Source organism: Hylobates moloch, unplaced genomic scaffold (genome assembly GCF_009828535.3).
Source record: "Hylobates moloch isolate HMO894 unplaced genomic scaffold, HMol_V3 SCAFFOLD_9, whole genome shotgun sequence".
Taxonomy (NCBI): Eukaryota; Metazoa; Chordata; class Mammalia; order Primates; family Hylobatidae; genus Hylobates; species Hylobates moloch.
Window position 1 is genome coordinate 50,307,773 of NW_026652284.1, and position 19,752 is coordinate 50,327,524.

Here is a 19,752-nt window from a genome sequence, read left to right on the forward strand (position 1 = left end):
ATTTATGTAGGGGCAGAAAGGTATGATACCTTTCCTCACCCACCATAAGGGTCACAGCCAACAGCCATGTAACAAAAGACAGGTTAACAAAAGAAAAAGCATAACAAATTTATTTAATCAAAGTTATACATGATGAGGGAACTGTGAGAAATGAAGACCTAAAGACCCAGGGGAAAGTATCTATTTATATGCTTAGATTCAACAAAGAATGGAAAGCCATGCGGAAATGTGATTGGACAAAAGGGTATGACCTCACAGTAATAGACGGAAAGGGAAACCCAACAAAGCCTGTATGGTCAGAGTCTTCTTGGTCTCTGTGTATAGCTTTTCTTCCCCCCCACCCAGATATGGGGCAGAACTCCTCTGCAATAATGATCTTCAAGAGAGAAAGAAGAAAGTGATTTTTCTGGGCTTTATGACTCACCTTGGGGAAGAGGAGTTCTAGTTTCTGTGACCTGCCTTGGATAATTTCTATCTTTTGCTTTGGGGGAGAAAGACCAACAAAAGACAGGGTGATAGGAGGTCAGACAGACTTGCTTCTGAGGCCCTTCTGGTCTCCTTCAGTTCAAAGTGTTCAGCATGCCAAGGTGCCGTACTTTGGGGTATCATCTTCTGAGCCTCAACACCTACAATTAAGATTTGATCATCCCATAAGAATATAAATCAGAACCAGGCAAAACAAGGGATGCATAGGGTGGAATTTGGGGCCGGGGGTTTCCCTTGCCATGCTCTCGTGTCTTCCGGATGCACTCCCCTCCCAGTGTGGATGCGCAGCACACTCAGAGGACTGCCACACAGGAGCCCCCAGGCTGCCCAGGCTCCAGAGCTTCCACTAGGGCTTCATTGCATAGGCATAGATGTCTCAGGACCTGTCCACAGGGATAAACTCCATCTCCACTACCCTAGCCCCCAAAGGCCAGTCAATTTCACCTGTCCCAAAGCCTCAACTTTTAATCACATGATTGGTCTTTCTGGTTGGTGTCACACAGAGTCGTCTTGTTAGCATGAATGATTAAGTATGGTCTGAGGTATCCACTGTGAATAGGGTGAAACTTCTATCTCAGGAAATTTCAAGGGCTACAAGTCACCTCCCAGGAGCCTGGACATAAGCCAGATATCTCTTTGGGTAAAGTTAATTATTCACTATACAGATGCCAAAGACCAAATCTGACTTTTTAACATCTTATTCCAAGCGCCTAGAATTATATGCAGCATGTTAACAGCATCTTGACAAAAAATGGTCAATAATTGAATTGAAAAAAGGGAGGGAAGGAGGGGAGGGAAGGGAGAATTATTTTAGTACCCATTAAAATAATATTTATCTGCATTGTTCTCTAAAAATATCTTACCATTTGGTAGTTTTTTTCTTTTTAGGTAATAAAAGAATGTATAAAGTCTGTTGCTTTGTGTTAAAGGTCATCTGTTAAATATTTCTTGTTTTGGCCTCTCAGTCTTTATTTCTCATTATTCTCCAATTTAGTTAATTTTCTCCATTCAAACTAATCTTTTAGTAAACACATATTGACGAGTTACAACTTTCTCACCTCAGCACCACAAAGCAAACTGTGTTTATAATCAATGATATTATATCAATTCTTATTGTCATTATAAACCTCATTATCCCTATGCAATATGGCTGTATGTCCACCTTCTTCAGGAGAATCAACCTTCTTTCCTTCAAGCTTGTGGCCTAGCATGAAGTCAGGCTTTGGCTTGATAGGATAGGTTATGACACCTAACAGACTACATTCTATAATCTTACCTAATAGGTATTGACTATAATTTAAATGATGCAAGTTTCAATCCTATAGTCCTGATGAATGATATAAATCCGAGGAGCCCAAAATCTGTTGATTCAGAGGACAGAAGTGGAAAATACAGTACTTGTTAAAAACTGTATTAAAAAATAGAGGCACTAATATTGTCTAGCAGCTCTACCTCCTTTTTTTTTTTTTTTTCTTTTGGCTCCTGTTAGGTTGTTAGGTAATGTGACATATTTGAGAAATTAAAATCAGTTTATAGGAATAACAACAACAGCATCAAAGAATGAGATATTCAAGCCGTATTCTCTAGGTTTATATAATCACTTTAAAGCATATGTAAGTATTATTAGCATCAGAAATTTTTGTACTAGATGTTGTGAGAAATAGTGATTGTTGCATAGCAATGCATGAATTTTTTCTCTTTAGAACCTGATAATCTAGTCATGAAAAATGATGACATACTCAAGGACACAGAGGAGGACAATAGGTTAGATATAGGAGGGTCACATTAACCAATGAGAGAATCTTCTGGATCCCTAGTCCCTATTTACAACTGTCTAAAGTATTATCTCAGGACACCCACCTGCTGAATTACCTCTTGTACTCCTCAACTATGACCTGGGGACTTGCTACATGGAATCAATAGCTCAGTTAGGATCCAAGACACAGAACCCAGACCTGAGACCAGTCATGTGATTCCCTGTGGCATGGACTGAAGTCCCTATTTGGAGAAGGGGAAGAGGAATTTTCACCAGGAAGTGGGTTAGATGACAGACAAGGCAGAGACTCAAGAGTCAGCACTGAATCTCTTAAGACAAAAGTGCGAATTATATTTATTCCAATAAGTTTACCAGGTGGAACTATATAAACTTTTCTCTTTCTCCTCATCATTCTTTTCCCTTTTTTTATTGATAGTAAACATATAATGCCTCCTGAGGAACCTATGTTTTCTCTACACAACTGACTTACAGTAACTGAGTTGTAGCACGAGTTAATTTTTTTGTAAGTTTATCACATAACTTAAATTACTATAGAACAATACTCTTCAAATAATTTTTTAGACATCTAAAGTAAGTTAATTAATTGATGGTGTAAAATTCTTCTTGACTATCAAAGTGAGGCGAATATTGAATAGGAAATAGTAGCCTTGAAGTAAGAGTTCCATACAAGTCCCAGCTCCATCAAAATTCATGGTTAGGAAAGATACTTGAGCTCTCTGACCTTTTATATTACTATGTACGCAAAGCTCCTAGGCTCGTTCCTGACATATGAAGAACCCAGTAAATGGAAGTGATTACTATTATAAACATTTAGAGAAGTCTAATACAGAACAAAAAAGAAATATCAAAAATATTAATATTAGGCTGCAAATACTCAGGAAATTGGTGCATTGTAATCTATATTTTTCAAAACCATTTTCTCTCTAAAACCTTTTTTCTATTTTTTAATATGACAGCAATGGTAGTGAAGTCTTAGTCCCAGCAACACTTTGCTAGAATAACTTTGAAGACATAAAATAAAAACAAATAACAGTTATAAGGGTCCTTACCCATGAGGTGTGCTATGAAGACATGATGGTTGCAGTGAGAAGATGAAAGTGCTGTGAAGAAATAAAATGCCTGACATTACATTTCATAACATTTTCACTTTTTTGAAAAATGGCCAGCTTTATTAGAGTCTTCTACAGTTCCAGTGAAAAAGCTTGTGGAATAAGGTGATATTTATCATTACCACCACTTCAAAGGAAAAACACTACCTCAGATTTTAATGGCATCAATGTTCTAATTATTTTCCAATATGACTGGGCTACCACAATCCTATAGACAACATAAGTAAATGAAATCCAAAAGATTTCAAAGAAAAATACACTCAATTGTAATAAATTAGCATTTGTTTTAGAGGCTTTACTAAAATGGAAAATATGCTTTTTTGTATTGAACAACTGAATACTTTTCTTTCAAATGTTGTGAATTATTCATCTTCTAGATATAATATTTGCAAAGCAACAACAGAAATTACTGCTAATTGCTATAGTGAGCAACCAAACCCATGCAGTGAAATCATTAAGCAACTTTATTTTTGTCCCTAACTGTTCACTTAAATATATTCTCTTGAGAGCTTGTTTGGAGGTTCTATCAGGGGAGCGCAGTAACTTGTATGCCCTTGACAGAAGACCGGTCCTCCTCTATTGGGGATGGTCATCCTCTTCGACCAAGCGCACAGCTTCTTGAGGGACACACATGGAGCAGTGAGGGAGGAAGGGGACACCAGCCTAGCCAGCCAGATCAGCTGAAACAACCCTGAAGATCAATGGGGTGACAGATGTTGCAGCCATCAGATCACCCTCACATCCAGTATATTCTCTTTAAAGAGCTCTTCTCTTGGCCCTGGATAAAATTCAGGGCATGTACATTTTAGGCTAAGTAACGTCTATGCATGACTGAATTGAGCTATCAATTCTATGTGGCTAGCCCCCGTGTCGTAGGTTTGGTGTATAAGAGCTAAGTCAGTGTGTGGGTGCCCTGAGATAATACTTTACAGAGTTGCAAATGGAGACTAGGGTTACAGGAGATTCTCTCAGTGCCTAATGTGACCCTCCTATATCTCACCTGTTGTCTTTCTCTCAGTCCTTAAATATGTCATCAATTTTTATGACTAGAGCATCAGATTCAAAGGGGAAAACACTGTGGACTGATATGCAATAATCGCAAGAAATAATGAATCCTATTATTTCTTGTTTCTTACAAATACTGAAAGGCCTCCACGCAGTAACAAATATATCTAACTAAAGGTGGTCATAACTTTAAACTACATTCAGAGCCAACCTCTGCCCCACACCCTGCTAAAGGTGTGAGGTATGATGGAAGTGTTTTTGTCCCTCCTGCTATATTCTTAAGGGGCTGCGACTAGGCTCTTCGGGACTCACAGGCATGAAAAATGGATTCACTCTTGTCAAGTCATGCCCCTAGTTGTAGAAAATATGAACTCCCTATGGCTCAAAAGTTAAAAGCAGACCCAAGAGGCCATGGAAGTGTGAAGGAGTGGCCACACTCTCTGTGTTCTTATAAAGTGTTGCAGAACCTGTTTTCCAGCAACCAATCAGAAGAGAGTTTCTGGAAACAACTGCATCTGGAAATTTCTGAGCTGACCACCAACAGACAGGTAGAACTAGCCAATTAAGAAACACTGGTGATTGAGGTTTAAAGACCATCTAATCCAGACCCTGTGCTTACACTACTGACTCCTCTTTCCTGCCCTGCAGGGTTTTTGCCTTTATAACCTCTAACTCTCTGACCACCACCCCACCTCAGAGCACACTTTTATTTTGCACCAGAAGTTGTATCTCCACAATCTGCAGGTTGCTTTTAGAGAATAAAATTCTCCATTTGCATCTGCAGATCTCGTTAGTCTCATGTTAACATTCTCTCCTAGCATTCTTTCATGGAATTTTCAACACTCACTCTCTCTGTCACCTCCTTACTAGAGTTCTCTCACTTGCAACTCCCTAGTTAGAAGAATTCTCTCTCTTCCAGCTGATCACCGATGTCATGTTCTGTAAAAACACTAAATCACAGTGGCTTAACACACACACTCACACACACACACACAAGTTTTATGAGATTGTGTAAAAATAAGATGTGAACATTAACAGCCTCTGCTCTACACATTCAATTCAGGTGCCCAGGCACCTATGTGAGGACATCACCTAAAACATCTGCCCTTCAAGGCCCTGACTGGAGAATAATTTGTGGGATATTTTAAAAGCTAAATCTTAAAGTAGTCTTTATCATTTCTGTCCATCTTTCATTGAGTAGAACGTATTCTATCTGCATTCCCAAGTTCATTGCAGTATATTCACAGTAGCCAAGATATAGAAACAACCTAAGTGTCCATCAATGGGTGAATGGATAGAAAAAAAAATACATATATATATGTGTGTGTGTGTGTGTGTGTGTGCGTGCATGTACACACATATAAATAGGCCAGGTAAGGTGGCTTACTCCTGTAATCTCAGCACTTTGGGAGGCTGAGTCAGATGAATCACCTGAGGTCAGGAGTTTGAGACCAGCCTGGTCAACATGGTGAAACCCTGACTCTACTAAAAATACAATAATTAAGCTGGTCGTGGTGGCACGCACCTGTAATCCCAGCTACTCAGGAGCCTGAGGCAGGAGAATCGCTTGAACCCAGGAGGCAGAGGTTTCAGTAAGCTGAGATTGTGACAACAGCTCTCCAGCCTGGGTGACAGAGTGAGACTCTTGTCTCAAAAAATAAAATAAAATATAAAAATAAGTGTGCATATTTATGTGTATATATGTATAGATACACATATATACACATATGTATATATATACACATAAAACTAGTACACATGCATGCATATGTGTATATACACATATGTATATAATGTGTCTACATATATAAAATATGTATACATATATGCACATATATGCATATGTGTGTATACATATATACACATATGTATACACATATAACATGTATATATAGGTGGAAATCCTGCCATTTGCAACAAAAGGGATGAAATTAGAGGACATTATGCCAAGTGAATTTAGCCAGAGGCAGAAAAAAAAATACTACATGATCTCACTTGTCTGTGGACTCTAAAATATAATAAAATACATAAAAACTGAGGGAAGAATGTGTTTACCAGGGGTTGGGGATGGAGAAAATGGTGATATACAGGTCAAAGGGTAGAAAGATGCAGTTTTATTGGATACATAAGTCTAGATATCTAATCTAAAATGTAAGGATTATAGTTCATAATATTGTAAGAGGGTAGATTTTTACATACTCTTACCACAAGCAAAAAGGGAAGGGAACTACATGAGATGATAACATGTTAATTTACTTGGCTATAGTAATCACTTCACTATGTATATCAAAACATCATGTTGTATATCTTAAATATATACAATAAAACATAAATAAATTTATTTTTCAGGATTCAGACATATTTGCAAAGCATTCAAAGAAATGTAGTCTTCTTCTGTGTCCAGGGAGAAAATAATAAGGGCTTGTCAACCTCCTCTTATTGGGCTCCTGCTTTATTCCCTGTGAACTGTCCTTTTCCACAAGTCTGGTGGACCACCTGGATGGAATCTGAGTAACTGCATCCAGTTCTCATGCAAGCAGCCTACACGAGTCACATTGATCTACAGAACCTTTCTATTTATTCTTTGCCCCAGCCATCTTCATGAGAACAGGATAACAGATCCTCACACAGTCACCTCTCCTAGGCCTGCCATCAGCAGAGCTTGTTGGTCTTTTCTCAGGTATAGGTTAGAAATCTGTCATGGCATCCACCTTGCACAAGCTTTGAGAAGTGGACCAACTACTGCCCTTTTCACTAAGCAGCTAAAGTAATAGGGTTCTCCATCCCTTTTCCTTGGATATATGGAATCACAGAAGACCCACAGCTCTCTCTTCTTACCTCAGACTTTCTCCTCCTGCTGTAGGCTAAAAGTACAAATCAGTTTTATCTCCCTACACTTGGAAGTGCTGATGGTGGTGTCAAATATCTCTTTGGAATGAGGTGTCTATCATCTTTGTCTATTAGCCAAACTTATGGCTAAAAAGTGGCATGATAATACTTTCTTATATATTTAAAGAGTGCAGTTAAGTTTTCTAAGTAATCTCCTATATGGGACAAAGATCATGTGATTAGAATAATATATGTTTATCATGTTTTTGTGGTTTGATAGAAAAATTTCCTATACTTGAAAACAGTTCTCTTCAGTGTGACTCATAGTAACAACAGGTTTGCAATTATTTCAGCAAATTCCATTGAGTTCCTATTTGGTGCCAAGCATTAAACTAGTTGCCGTGAAGTTTCTGCCCTCAAAAACTTCATATGCTATCAGGGGAAATTGACTTTAAAAGGTTAATAAAGATGTTTGATGATGCTATGGTACAAGTGGAGAATGTGAATGGAAGGTAATATCAGACTTTGATTAGAGAAGCTTCCATATTTACTGGATTAGAGCATCAGCTAATGATGCCCCTCATTAACAGCTGGCATTCTTCCCCTCACCATCACTTCAACAAAAATTGCACAACTCTCATTTCTACCTGAAAATGATTGTGGAGCTCTTAGTAGAGTATGTGTCCAATGGCCGCACTCTCCATAATAGGAAGTCTGTCTTTCTAATTCGATGTTAAATGAACTTAAGTGGAGCTAAACTGTGTTAGGTATTAACCTTTCCTGAGATACTATGTGTAGCTATTAGCATCTGAGAAACATTCAGTTCAAAATGCATATACTCTCTGAGAATGGAAATAAATTATATCTTTATAAATATTAGGCAAATAATAAATCACTTTCTACAACTAACACCTACCTACTACTGCTTGGTAAGAAAGAAAGTTCACAGGCTCTACTGCAACCATTAAACACGTTTGCTGCAGGTTCATCGCGAATGTGCTTAATGATAGTAGGATTTTTAAAATTCCTTTCATTTCTTAGATTATTAAAGTCTGTTATTAATGGGTATTTGATTTTATCTAGTTTTTCTTCATTTATTGAGATGATTATGTTTTTAATGAGGCAAATTTCATGAATCAGTATTCTGTTAATCAAAATTTGTATTGTAATTTTTCAACCAACTTGTATTTCTTGAATAAACAACGCTTGATTAGTGTGTACTATGATTTTTATGTATTGCTGTATTTTTGATTTTTTAAATATTATGTTCCTAATAACATATTTGCCTTTCTCTCTTTCTTCCTTCTTCCCTCTCTCCCTCACTCTCAATTTTCCTTTCTTATTTACTTACAATAATTTTTGGATTTGAAATAAAAATTATATTGATGACATGAAGAAAATTAATAAGTAATTCTTCCTAGATTTTGGACAGATTTTTGTACATAAGAGCTATTTCTTTCTTAAATTTTTGAAAGAATTCACCAGTGAAAACATCTGGGTCTAATATTTCCATTCTGGGTCTAATAGTTCCATTAAAGAAAACTTTATTTTTCAAATTAAATTTCTTTATTTGTCATAGGAAAATTTAAATTGTTCATTCTTTCTTCTTTCAGGTATATGTTTTAATTCATAGACTTAAAATTTTTATCTACATCATCAAATTTATGTAAAATTGTTCATAGTATCTCTGTAAATCTTCTTCATGTCTATAGGATATGTTATGATGATCATATATGATTCCTGATATTGATCATTTCTGCTTTTGCTTTTTATCTTTGATTAGTCTCAATAGTTGTTCACCAATGTTACTCATAATTTACAAACAAACCTTCGGCTTTGTTGATTTTCTCTATTTAAATGTTTTATCTTTCTTCTATTTACATACTTATCTCTACAATTTCCTTTTTTCTGTTTTGGGGATTTTTTTTTTTTTTTGCTCTTTTTTTCTTACTTTTTGACATAGAGAATCATATGACATGAAGTTTAGATCACTAATTTGCAGCTTTTTTCTTTCTTTTTAATATACGCATTAAAAGCAATATATTCCCTTTAATCCCTACTTTGGCAATACACTATGTGTTTTCATGCATCCTTTTTTAATCCTGTTCAAAATTTAGAAGATTTTTGTCATGAGTACTTTTTGTTGTTCACAACCTACTTAGAATCGGTGTGCTTAATTTCCAAATTTGGAGATATTTTAGTTTGCTTTCTGTTGATTTCCAGTTTAATGCAACCCTGGCCAAAAAACATTCTCATTGTGAATTAAATCATGTGAAATTTGTTACCTGTTTTATGGCTCAAGTAAATCTCCCAACTGCACTTGGAATAAATGTGCATTCTACAATGTTTTCCAATAACTAACATATGTCAATTAGGTCCAGGCAGTTAATCACATTGCTCAATTTATGTCTTTACAGATAATTTTCTCTGTATGTTACATCAGTTATGGTGAAAGGTATGTTAAAATCTCCAAATACACTTGTCTATTTCTGCTTTTCTTGACAATTTTTGTTTTATATATGTTTGAAGATATATTATTAGATGCTGTATTAGTTTGTTTTCACACTGCTATGAAGATACTACCTGAGACTGGATAACTAAACAAAAGAGGTTTAATTGACTCACAATTCTTTATGGGTGGAGAGAATTCAGGAAGTGTACAATCATGGTAGAAGGTGAAGAGGAAGAAAGGCACATCTTACATGACAGCAGGAGAGAGTGAGAGTGAAGAGGGAACAGCCGAACACTTTTAAAACCATCAGCTCTCATGAGAATTCATGCACTATCACAAGAACAGCAAATGAGAAACCATCCCCATGATCCAAACATCTCCTACCAGGCCCCTCCCCCAATACATGGGGATTACAATGCCAGATGAGATTTGGGTAGGGTCACAGAGCCAAACCATATCAGATGCATACAAATCTGGAGGCATTATGTCTTTATGTTAAATTGATTCTTTTTCATCATGAATTATCATTATTTCTAGCAATACTTTTACTTCTATTAAACATACATTATATTTTAACTGCTATTAATTTCTCCACATCATATTTCTTCTGCTTCGTTTTGCATAATATATATTTTTCTACCATTTTATACTCAATCAAGTTGTGTGACCTTTGTTCAAAATGTAATTGTATTTAATTTGCAATTAACATATTGGTGGGTCCCTCCTTTTTAAAATCCTAACAAGGTTTTGATTTTGAATTAGATTTTTTTGTCCAGTTATATTTAATGTAATTACTGCTCTATATATTGTATCCTTACTTGTTTTTCCTTTGTTCCATATGTTGTTTGCTTCTTTATTCCTCCTTTTTTGCCCTTTTCTATTTGTATTAATATCTTTATTATGTTTTCATTTATCAATTATTTTATTGTAACATTATTGGAATAGAAATAAATGAAGACCACCTACATGAGAAAAGAAAAACTTGTTAATGCGGAGATTGCTACAGGAAGGAAGGCAGCCAGCCTCACTCTGTTTTGACAGAGACTCACAGGTAGGCAAAGAAAGGGGAAAGTTTTACAGCAGAAAATATGTGTTGTGATGAGGCTATTGGCCTGGGGAAGCTGGAGTTGGCTACCTTGAAGGAGCGTTCTATGTGATTGGCTAGAGATCCATATTTGGCTTTCCCTGGATGGTCCTAAGATAGAAGCAGGGATAAAAATTAGGGAAGCTGGCAGTCATTGACCAAGTCCTGACCATTTGGAGCTGATAGCTATAGAGTTTGGTGGTTGATTTCCTAAACTGGCTGCTGCAGGGTTTCTGAGTTGGCATCCTGGGCTGGCTGCTGCAGAAGTGTTGGTCAGAGTTCTAGTGTCTTGGGTGGTCTGTCTGTTGTCTGTAAATTCAGTCTCTCCACAGCTTTTTTGTTTTGCTTTTGTTTTTTGCCTAATTGTTCTGCCTCTACATATTTCTAGCACCTTTGATTGTATACCATACCTAATACATAGAAGAACTCCGGAGATCCCAGATAATATAACTCACACCCCTCTCCTGTGCTAAATAGATAGGACGAGGGATTGATCATCTCATTCCAATGAGAAATTGATATGGGGCAGGTTTGGTTCACTTGGACATGTAGAAGTTTTCGGTTTCTAGCTCCCTGGACTCCTGTGCAGCCCCTATTCTCAGCAAGTGTTCCAGGGAAAACTAGCCATAGTGTTGAATCCCTGCAAGTTTTGAATTTTTTAGTTCCAGTCCCTTATGAATGAAAACATGCTGCTGATTTCTCTTTCTCCCAGTAGAATCTTTCTGTCTTATACAAGCAAAGCTGTCCTTACCCAAAATACAAGAAAGTGCCTACAAAGGAAAAACAGCCAGATATTACAAAATTACCAAATTTTAATTTACCCAATCTTTGTTTTTCAGATATGCAATGTCATTACAATGTGCTTTATGCATTTTAGTCAGTTTTTCTAACTATTGTACCAAGAACATTTGTCTGCTATGATGTACAAAGTCTGACAAAAAGGAGTTAATATTCAAAGAATGTGTTTATACCAATAACTCTAATTTCAGTTTAACACCAAGGTTTTTCCCACTTTCATTAAAACAATATTTCTATTTTCCTATGCACAGTAAGATACTTGATTCCCAAATGTTATATCTACTCATTGCTCTATAATATAAAAATGTATGATTTTAGTATGACTAAAATCAATTATTCTATCAATGAAAATTTTAAACCTAACTTTTAGTTTTATTTATATTTTTCTATATATGTATATAGTCAAAATTATATGGACAATTATATGGTTCAAATTTCTCCCCTAATGTATAGGATACCTGAAGAACAACAAAAAGAGAAGAAATTGTGTGTTCTAGTCATCTCCATTTATTTCCAGCACCAGCATAAACAAAATCTGTCTCTAGCTGCCATAGTCAAAAAGAGAAAATGAAACAGGAGTAGAAGATTTAGTCAGATATTCTCAATGTCATCAAAGAGTACCACATGAAGAGAAAGAAATGTACTTAAAATTTGCTATGAACTTAAATAGTCCCTGATAGAAGTTAAAGGAAATTACCATCCACTTTTGGAGTAGCTCTCATTATAACAATATGTTCCCCTCTGTACTTTGTGGTTTCCTCAGAAGTACATGGAAAAGTCCTCTTTATGAATAACACTCTCAAGACATGAGCAGTGCAGGTTTGTCCCAGGATGGAGATGGCTTCTCCTAAGGCACACTGGAAGAGTCCCTCTGCACTCAAATTTCTGGCTTCCACTTAGTCACTTCAGGCTCTTCATGTTAAGAGCAGGCAAGGACACAGGTCCCCATCCTGGCAGGCATAGTAGACCCTGTCATAGGAGAACACAGAGCTGGTATTACATATGAAGCCTGAGAAGAACATGAGAACAGCTTTTGTACCCTTGGGTCCATGTTTGCCAATAAGTGAAAAGGCGAAGCTGCCACACTCTGAGAAGACATCATGACCGGTGCTGCAGATCCCTTGATGATAAGGGTTTCGATCACTCAGCCAAGTAACCCATTGTACCCAACAGAAATGCTCATTGAAGATGAAGTCAATAGAATTTGGTGAGAGTAGTGGCAGAAAATGACTTCACGAAGACAAATGGGAGTAGAGTAATGAGCATACTTCATCTCAATAGAATTCATCTGGTAATGGAAATCCATTTTCCAAGAGGGAGAAGATGGAACTAAAGAACACATGAACGGACTGTAGCATGTTGCCTTCCACAATTTCTGCCAGTAATATTTTCAGCTGATGCTCCCAGTGTGGTCCCTGCTTATGCTTCTTGGTCAAAGAGCACTGCCTCAACACAAACTATGCTTCTCCCCGGGAGCAGCCAACATCCAATTATTGATGTGTAGACCCTGTCTCTGCCTGTATTCCAGACAACTCTGAAAAGTCATCCCAACTCCAGACCCCTGCTAGGATCAACTAAGCACTCTACTACAGCTCCATCACAGCTCAACTTCATCACCTGCCCAGCTGAGCTTTATCTTTTCCTTATAGGCATCCGGAAAACACTATTCATGAAACCTCTTGCATCTAAATCTCTGCCTCAAAAGCTGTTTCCCAGGGACATCTAACAAATAAAAATGCATTTATTTGGTGATAAGGATATTCTGCCTAGCTGGTTTTCCCTAAAGAGAATCCAGGAAGGATTTCTGCATAAAAAAGATGTGTGGGAGGTCACTGAATGAAGATCGGGACAGAAGGCATCCTAGGCAGAAAGACCAGAAACAATGTAAACAAAGACCCTGATATGACTAGGGAACGGTGGAAAAAGTTGCAAGAGAGAAATCTTGGGTATGTGGATAGAGTGGAAATGGCTGAGGTAGAAAGGTTAGAGCCAGACTGTGAAGGGTCCTGTGTTCCCCCTCACACTGGGGAAGAGCAGTGTCACACGGAGGTCTCAGTGCATCCAGAGTTGACTAAAATGTATGCCCTTCTTAAGCTACTGTCCACTTGGAGAAAAAGAACCAGTGTTTCTCTAGTATTACGGATCAAAGTGGTGACTTACAGGATTTCATTTAAAGCCCAGGAGATGCCATGGTCCAAGAGATATAATCCATCTTGCATCGCCTCACATTTGTTTTCCTGAAAACTCAGCAAGATAATGTAATTGAAGAATGAGACCTTCATAAAGGGCAAATGTGAATATCAAGCAGGGAAGTGAAGGAAGGACGACTGGATTTGGAATTCCAGGAGCTTTCGAAGAAGCTGGAGTAAAGTAATCATTTGACTGTGATCTTTATTCTTGAGAGCTGTGACGCCCAAGAAACAAGAAATTGTTTAAACAATTATATATACTGTTGACCCTTGAACAACAAGGTATTGAACTGTGTGGGTTCGCGTATACATGGAATTTTAAAAATAAAATATACACCAAGTATGCCTGCCTCTCCCACTTCCCTTGCCACCTCCTTCACCTCTTCCGTCTCTGCCACCCCTGAGACAGCGAGGCCAACCCCTCCTCTCCCTGCTCCTTCTCAATCTACTCACTGTGAAGATGATGAGGGGAAAAAAATTTATGATGATTCACTTGCAGTTAATGAATAGTAAGTATATTTTCTCTTTTTTATGATTCTCTTAATAACATTCTACTTTCTCTAGCTTACTTTATTATAATAATACAGTATATATACATATATATAAAAAACACATACAAAATATGTGTAAAGTGGTTATGTTATCAGTAAGGATTCTGATAAACAGTAGGCAATTGGTAATTAAGATTTTGGGGAGTCAAAAGTTATACAGCAAATTTTGACTATGTGGGAGGGGGCATCAATGCTGCTAACCCCTGCATTGTTCAAGGGTCAACTGTATAGTGTGTGTGTGTGTGTGTGTGTGTGTGTGTGTGTTTGGGTGTATATACAAACTGAACACAAAATTATAGAAAAGATTTAAAAGAAAATTTCCCACTATACTTGAGTTACTGAGATTTTCATAAGCCCGTCGAGTTCTCTAATAACTTCTATTTCTTTTTGTTTAGTTCTTGCAGTAAGAAAAAATGGTGGTCATGAGACTAGCAAAAAGAAGTCACAGGGAAGTAAAAAGCAAAACCATGAAAATTGTTTTTTACTTTGCACAAGATTCCTTCTGACTTGCAATGCCAGAGAACAGCTGGCTCACCTTGTTCTTGGCAGAACCAAGAAACCACTGCTGCCATTCATCACCTAAACAGTGGTTACCGTTGGTTGGAAGTGCAGACTTGCTGTCAAGGATTGCTTGTCAGAGATACTCTGGGAACACAAGAGCTCCCAGGCTGCTAAGTTTCATTATCCTGGGTGATCTTTAGCTATGAAATCACAGCTCACACGTACCCTCCAGTAATACGGTCCTCTGAGCTGAGAGCCTCTGGCCCTCTTCCTCCCGTGTTGTTCCTTTATTTCTAACATGTTATCCTTGGATACAGCAGAAATGCATGGGAGGTGGCCCAAGGTTCAAATTCCAAATATTGGTTTATGTAAAAACAAATATGTATCTATTTTTGGCCGGGCACGGCGGCTCACGCCTGTAATCCCAGCACTATGGGAGGCCAAGGCCAGCAGATCACAAGGTTAGGAGATTGAGACCATCCTGGCTAACACAGTGAAGCCCCGTCTCTACTAAAAAATACAAAAAATTAGCCGGGGGTAGTGGCAGGCACCTATAGTCCCAGCTACTCTGGAGGCTGAGTCAGGAGAATGGCGTGAACCTGGAAGGTGGAGCTTGCGGTGAGCTGAGATTGTGCCACTGCACTCCAGCCTGGGCAACACAGCAAGACTCCATCTCAAAAAAAAAAAAAAGAAAAGAAAATACGTATCTATTTTTTGTGTGGATGAGGCAAATGGGGGCTCATATTCACATCTAAAAGAGTTTCTTTCAATAACACTACAACAGCATTTGTCATTCAAGTTTATAATGTTGAAAACTGTTCTTTTAAAATGTACTCACTTCCACTTCCTCTTTCATCAGAAACATCTTGATATATTTATCAGAAATCATGCTTTACAATCTGCAAACTCTCTTACATCTACTCGCCTTCTCATAGCATTGTCTTGACTGTTTTGTGAGAAACCTGGTCTTATCCCAAGGCTCATTTAATCTTTCTCTCTTCATTTGCCCTTTCATCTCAGGGTCTTAAGGTGACATAGTGTTTTTTTAAATTTACCTGCCATATCTTTGAAGTATTGCCCACTCCACAATCCTCCAAAATGACCTGCTATTTCAGCCTCATTCTCTCAGAACTTACTGTCATGCTTTCCTCCCCATGCTGCCATCTGTACAACTCATCACAGTCACTTCTTTACTTTTAAAAAATGTTAGCACTTGTCTACTGCATTTCAGCTCCTGCCAACATTGTCATTAGCAGCAGCCATAGGACAACCCATTCCAAATCCCAGCGTCTTGGTTCATTGGCTTTCTCATCCCCTGTGGTCTTCTCTTCACTTTATATCAGAAACCCACTCTCATGCTCATATCCAGGACAAAGCCCAGCCAGAAATGGCATCAGCACTAAAATACCAGGCTGACCAACATGGTGAAACCCCATCTCTACTAAAAATACAAACATTAGCTGGGTGAGGTGGCATGTGCCTGTAATTCCAGCTACTCGGCAGGTTGAGGCAGGAGAATTGCTTGAACCTGAGAGACAGAGGTTGCAGTGAGCCGAGATCGTGCAACTGCACTCCAGCCTGGCGACAGAGTGAGACTCTGTCTCAAAATAATAATACAATACAATACAATACAATACAATACAATACAATACAATACAATACAATACAATACAATACAATACAATACAATACTAATTCCAACCCTTCTGCTAACCAATCATCACCTCCTTTTATATTTCCAGTTCATTGATGCAAACTTTTTCTACTATTCATGCAATCTTTCCTGTTTTCTTTTCTCTCCCAGCATTATTTAGATGTCATGGTTTTTATTGCACTAAATTGCTTGCAAATAACCTCAGAAGACTTTTCCTATATTTTGCTATCATTCTAAAAAATGAAAATGTAAGAACATTGTGGCTGAGCCCAGCAGTTGGCCTTCTCCAAAGAAGCACAAGTATATTTGAACACATATTTTGAAAAAGTATGAAGCCAGGATGACTCCCTTTGTATTACATTTCTGATAGATTATATTAAACATTTAACACTGTCTGGAACTATTTATCTTACTAATAGCTTTCTTTGTATCTTTCCGTCTTCCTTTCTATAGCAATTTAATGACATAATTCACATACCTTAAAATCCATTCTTTTAAAGTGTACAATTTAGTAATTTAATATATTCACACAATTGTGTAACCATCATGCCTAACTTTAGAATATTTTTTATTTCCCTTAAGAAACCAGAAGTATTGTTAAAAATATTATTATTTCTTGGTAAATTCTCATGACATGCTTATTGGAAATCAATTGACCCTAAATGTAAGGATTTATTTCTGAACTCTCAATTTTGTTCCACTGACCTACCGGTATTATGTATATGTCTATTATGCCAATATTACGCTTATGCTGTCTTGATCATTCAAGCCTTGCGGTGTTTTAAAATAAAAAAAAAAACTGTAAGTCCTCTATGACTTATTCTTTATTCAAGATTTTTTTGGCTATTCTGTGTCCCTTTAATTTCCAAAACCCAATTTTGGGTCAATTTCCCAATTTCTGCAAGATAAAATAAAATAAATAAACAAGTTTAAAAAGGCAACTGGAAATTTGAGGTGAACTGCACTGAATTTGTAGATTCTTTAGGAAGTATTGCCATCTGCTATGGACAGAATTTTACCTCTCCCCATTCACATGTTGAAGTCCTAATCCCCAATGTGACCCCTATTTGGAGATAGGGTCTATAAGGAGGTAATTAAGGTTAAATGAAGTCATAAGGATGGGAGCCCTAATTTGGTCTGATTAATAGTCCTATAAGTAAAGGAAGAGAGATAGAGATAGAAATCACTCATTTTCCTCTTGTGTGGACAGTAAAAAGATCATGAGAGTATACAGTGAAATGACAGTCACCTATAAGCCAACAGATGAGATCTCAAATGACACCTGTTATGCCATCCCCTTGAATTTGGACTTCCAAGACTCCAGATCTGTGAGAAATAAATTTCTGTTGTTTAAGACATCAAGTGTATGGTATTTTCTTATGGCTGACCTAGCTGACTAAAATATCACATAAACAATGTTAAGTCCTTTGATGTAATAACATAATGTGTCTTTACATTTATTTAGGTTTTAATTTTCTTCAATGACGTTTTATATTATTCAGTATACAAGTCTTGTACTTCATTGTTAAATTTATTTATTCATCCTATTGTTTTTCTTAACTTCATTTTCACATTGTACATTGTTAGTGTATGGAAATGCATTTTATTTTTGTGTGTTGATTATGTATCTCACAACTTTGCTGAACTTATTTACTAAATCAATAGTTTTGATGCTGATTTCTTAAGTTTTCTCTGTACAAGATCAGGTTATCTGAGAATGGAGATAATTTTACTTCTTTCTATCCATTTGGGTAACTTTTTTTCCTCTTACTCTGGCAAAAACTACAGTAAAATGTTGAATAGAAATGGCAAGAGTGATGGCATGAACCTGGGAGGCAGAGGTTGCAGTGAGCTGAGATTGCGCCACTGCACTCCAGCCTGGGCGTCAGAGCCAGACTCCATCTCAAAAAAAAAAAAAAAAAAGAAATGGCAAGAGTAGACTTGTCTTTTACCTCATCTGAAGGGAAAGCATTCTGTCTCACTGTTAAGCATGTTTTTAGCTGCAGGATTTAAGTGGAACATTTAGGCTATTTATGTTTAAGGTTAGTATTGATATGTGAGGTGTTGTTCCTGACATAATGTTGTTAGCTAGTTGCCTTGGAGTTTCAATTGTGTAATTGCTTTGTAAAATCTGTGATCTTTGTACTTACAGGTCTTTTTATGATGATGAGTCGCATCCTCTTGTTTACATGTTCAGAACTTCCTTGAGCATGTCTTATAGGACCAATCTAGTGGTGATAAATTCGCTTAGTATTTGCTTGTCTGGGAAAGACGATCTCCCCTTCAATTAAGAAGCTTAGTTATGTAGGATATAAAATCCTTGGCTGGCAATTTTTTTGAAGGGGGCAAAAAACAGGCTTCCAATCTCTTCTGGCTTGTAGGGTTTCTGTTAAGTCTGCTATTAGTATAACGGGATTCCACTTATAGGAGATTAATCATTTTTCTCTAGATGATTTTAAGATATGTTCTTTCTCAGTGGCATATCTAAGAAAGATAGTCTGATGTCTATATGCTTGTTGGCATTCGTTTTGTGTCATATCTCCCAGGTGTTGCCTAATTTCTTGTATCTGGATGTCTACATCTCCAGCAAAATAAACAAAAAAATCCTGCCTTATTTCCTCAAATATGCTTTCCAAATTTCTTTATTTTTCTTCCTCTTCCTTAGGAATTTCTGTAAATTATATTTTTGATCACTTAAATAATTTCACATTTCTCAAAGGTGTTGGGTTTATTTTTTTCTTTATTTTTGTCTGACTGGGTTACTTTGAAAGACTGATTTGACTGATCTTCAAGCTACAAAATTATTTCTTCTGCTTGGTTTATTCTATGGCTAAAGTTTTCAGCTACACGTTTAAATTCCTTAAGTGAATTTTTTATTTCCAGTAGTTCTTTTTTTTTCATATATCTATCTCTTTCTTCATTCCCTGGATTGCTTTTGTGGTTTCATTGTGTTGGCTTTCAACCTTCTCTTGGATCTCAATGATCTTCTTTGCAATCTATACTTTGAATGATCTATCTGTAATTTCAGAGTTCTCATTTTGGTTAGAGTTCTTTGCTAGAGAGCTAGTGTGATCCATTGGTGGTGTCACAACATTCAGCTTTTCATGATACCAGAATTCTTACACTAGTTACTTGTCATCTGGAGAAGTTGACACTTCTTGGTTTTGAATTTACTTTTATTTAGATTGGGATTTTTATCTAATTTTATTCACGGATTTATTTGTGCCCTCAACCTCTAACAAGGGTGTTACTGTAGAGGATTTGTGGTACTGTATTTCAGCTTTGCTTCTATAGCCCTTTGTTCTTCCATCAGCCAG